General features: G+C 43.5%; 1 pseudogene; it reads right to left on the reverse strand.

Moving 5' to 3' along the window:
• Positions 1–883: 883 nt before the first annotated feature.
• Positions 884–1,663, reverse strand: LOC144752423 (chloride intracellular channel protein 1-like; annotated as a pseudogene).
• Positions 1,664–4,388: the final 2,725 nt, after the last annotated feature.

The following is a 4,388-nucleotide window of genomic DNA, read 5'->3' on the forward strand; positions in this document are numbered from 1 at the left end:
GAGGACACAGTCGTCAGCATAAAATAATATGGGAATGCCTCTCATCACTGCCCTAGGGGGATCAGCCACAATATCCCCAGATATTTCACTAGATAATGGATGTATATACTGAAGATAAATGGGCAAAGGACACATCCTTGACGTACTCCCTTGCTGATTTTAAAATAAGGGGTGCATTTCTCATTAATGCCTTACCAAATACAACCTTCGACATCCTCGTATAATTTACTTACAATATGCACCAACCCCGCCTTCACTCCCAAGTGCAGCAATTTGACCCAGAGTTTACCTCTGTCAACATCGTCCAATGCTGAGCTTAGGTCCATGAAGGCGAGGTATAGCAATCTTTTCTCGGCCCGAATATACTTGCTATGAATGAGAGCGAGGTTAAGGCATTGGACGATTGTTCCTAGTCCCCTCCTAAACCCAAATAGAGATCATGTTAAGATCGCATTATCTGTTGCCCAATTCTCCAAATGCTCCAATAATATCCTTCCCAGCACTTTCGCTGGGCTGTCTATGAGAGAAATTTGGCAATAACATTTGGTGTCCCCTCTGCCATCTTTTATAAAGATTGGCACTATAATGGCACTGGACCAGGATTTTGGGGCCCGAACTGGATGGTGCTGTTTAAGATGTTGACTAATATGGGTGCCCATAACTCGATATTGTTTTTGAACAAGTCAATAGGCACTCCATCAGGCCCAGGCGCTTTGTTACTTGGGCCTCTGGTGATGGCTTGTGTAGCTTCGTCTAATTCAATGAGTGGCTGAGAGTTCCCCAGCCCCTTGTCCCTCTTGTGACATATGTTTCTTTGATTTCAAAGGAGCTAGATAAATCGAACCGTGCTGGAGATGTTGCAGGTGGAAGCAGTGCTTGTTTATCAACTTAGCTTTCGTTTTGAACTATTTGAATACAATTTTTCTTTTTCTTTTAGTGTACCGTCTATCATGTAGGTTTCTGTCTTCATTGCTTGTAGGTAACACCACCTGCTAACATCCACCCTGCAGTCTTCCCATTGGTCCCAACAAACAAATAAACAAACATGGGAAGGTGGTAGTTCACACAATGGGTGGTAGGCCAGCTCGATTTCTTTGCTATCATACCCCAAGTTGGCAAAGTCTTCACACTCTTAGGTGTGCTTCACGTAGCAGTGCATGACCAAGAACTGATCCGGAATTTTAAAATGATAATTCTTTTCACAGGACACCTGTACAATACGCAATTTAGGACTAAGACTGCTGGACGACAGATCACCACGAAGAATCATTCTTGGAAGACTGACGCGTCTGTGGCACTGTTTTTGTCAATCTTGGCATGCAGTGGCGTATTCAGATGGTAATCGAGCACCCTCAAACCCTTCTCAAGATTGTTGTTTAAGGTCAGGTTGCAGTTCTAAATGCAAGCCGAGAAACTTGCAAAAAAAAATTGAAGCCAACAGTGTTCGATGCAGAGTTCTTAGCAGCAAACGTGGGGTCCTTTGGTGCATGTAGCATCTCCTCCAGCTGCTCGCTAATCTTGTTGATGTCCCTTCGCAATTCCCTGTAAAAGCGAGAATCGGTGGATGTGCACAAGGACTAAGTTCCTTAGGAACTTCTGGCTTCCTCTTGATGCCCTTCACAGAGGACCACGAAGAGTCACTGGGGGAATGGACAATTGCCATGAGGAGCTCCACTCAACATTGTTTACTACCAATTTGGCCAAGGTGATCAAAATAATATCAGAAAAGAGCTTCAGTATAGGGTTGTCCCCCTGTAGTGAGTCCCTTTCTGCAACCATCCTTCTCCCAAGCATTGTCCCACGGCCTAAGTGTGTGCTGCAGGTACCTGCTGCCAGTTTTTCTAGTCTCTTGATGACCGCAGCTCTTTTCAAAATACATCTGCATGGACACAAAATGTGAGCCTTCAAAATAAACCACATTCTGAGATCAGAGCAAAGAGCCCCAGAAAGCCAGCTCATGTATTGCCCTCTTGGTGCCACGCAGGGCTGGCTTTAGTGCTGGTGGCGCCTGCTGCGATAATAATTTTTGGCGCCCCCACACCCAATGACCGCCTCCTCAGATTCTCTCACTACCACCGGGCATAAGTGCCCCTCATCTCTCCGATCCAGTTATTGCTAAACACAGAGCTCCCCCCCTAGGTTTGGCGCCCCCTCCACAGGTCAGCGCCCAGTGCAGTCGCACCAGTCGCACAGCCCCAAAGCTGGCCCTGGTGCCACGCCCTGAAACTGCTTGAAAGTTGGTTTGAGAGTGAGTTTCTCTGCTCGAAGAGTCTCAAACCACCCATAACAGATCTGAGGAAAAAGGCACTGAACTCTACAGCGAGAAAAATGTATCTATGATCTTTTATTGAATCTTGAAGTATAGTTTGAGATGTTTGATTTTTTTTTGTTAATCAATCCCGTATCCCAATTAACAGGTGATAACTTTTTAAATAATTCGCAAAGGTTTCATGCAGTATGCCTACAAATTCTAAAGTCGTGACTTTTCTTCATTTCCATTTATGGTTTTGAATACTTTTACATACTGTGTTATTAAAAATGCTAAATAATTAGCATTAGTGCAATAGCACTGTGAAAATGTTTTTTTTTTCATGAAGAAAATATAATTTCCCCTTGAAGAAAATACTTCTAGATTTGCGACAATTTTGGCGGTTTTCTCTTACCATTCCTACCCTGGCTGCAGGTTTACTTATGCCTTGGCTGGAGTAAATCTCAGTTCGTTTCCATGGAGAGAATAGGACATGAGTAGTTTAATGAACAGCCGCAAACAAGTACATTTGTTAATGTTCCCACACTTTCCAGGGCATTCCAGCTGTGGTAATCCCACTCTGAGCCCCTTGAAGAAAATGTATCAGGCAAAAAAACTTTTAAGTATGCGCTTTTTCAAATGTAAAAATGCATTAGATGAATCACAAATATGGCTTCACTATCATAGGGTCGCAACGTGAGCATGCAAATTATAGGTGCAAGTGCCTTTATAATTTGTGTCCTATAAATACTAACAGAACACAAGAGCCTGGCTGAGTGGGGCTTGGTTGCGGACCACAGGCTGCATCGTAAGCCCCTTCATTATTCGGTGGGAACAGTGGAGCTGTTCATTAAAGTGTCTTTACATATCCGCAGACAGACAGACACCTTTGGGAGGTAATGTGTCTGGATATGGCAGAGATGTAGGCATGCCCAGCAGAAAAGATCCTTCTAAATCACCTACCCTAGGATGCTAATGGTCTTGGGCAACATTCCCGCACTGTGCTACTATTATTTAAATTGATTGTTAAAAACCAAGGCACTTTTTGAGTGGGTCACAAGTGAGTAAAGCGAATCTTAGAACTGTATTTACTAGTTTACTCTTGGCTTTTACAACAGTAGTCAATCTTCTACTATCGTATTACACAAGTAGCTGCTGATGATTTTGTGGTCCCTTCTGTAATGTCCATTGTGCAACTGTACTGTTTTGTTTCCAGGGAAGGTTGAAAGTGTGTTCCCTCAGGGTCTTGGCCAAACACATATAAGAGAAAACCTATGCACGTGCAGGCATATCATAGCAGCAAGCTGTGGAGCAAATAGTAGTGTTGAAGAAGAAAAGGAGGCAAGGTTTTGCCTCTTGGGAAATTATTCTAGAATACCCTGGGAACCCACATGGGTAATCAGTCACATATTGTGTTGTGCCACGCTGTGCTAGAATTCCTCATCCCCCAAATGTATGTGTGGGGCTGGGGCGGCACCTGCAAATACACTGACTGCGCAGTGGGTGCCATTTTGTCAGATACATGGAATATCAAAATGCAGCCCTGCCTCTAAACAAATTCTTGAGTAACCCCACACATCTAGGTCTTGGCACAACCTCATATGGCCCTTCAGTTCACCAGGTAAAGCCAGGCAAGTCTTCTGCAGCAAAACACAGACCACCAAAAACAGTGTACAGACAACATCCAAGCTTATATTTAGTAAATCAGCTCTTGGTTGTTACTTAGAAATGTTTTGCATTATTCATCATTGGAGTTCAGCAGGAGAACCCAGTAGGTTTAAGACAGAGTCTGAAAGCACGAATCGTGTATGGGGCGCCAGCAATGCGCCTTTCAAAGACAGACGAGCAGGCAAAGTGGGCACACTCAGGAGGAGCTGGGAACTATGAAGTTCATAGTACAATATGCAACATTCAAACATGTTGGTTGATAAAGAGAGTTGGCCTTAGACGATTGAGATAGTGCAATATTTATATTTATACTATAAAGGTAATGCGATTTACTTTCATGCCAAGGATGCATGCTAAACCTTGACCTATTTCCACATGCCCTGCGTGTTTGTTGTTTTTTACTGATAGAAAGGTGCATGCAGTGTTTTGACTCTTTTGATACCTCAGAGATTGACTGAATTGTACATGTGCT

This window comes from Lissotriton helveticus, chromosome 5_1 (genome assembly GCF_964261635.1).
Source record: "Lissotriton helveticus chromosome 5_1, aLisHel1.1, whole genome shotgun sequence".
Lineage (NCBI taxonomy): Eukaryota > Metazoa > Chordata > Amphibia > Caudata > Salamandridae > Lissotriton > Lissotriton helveticus.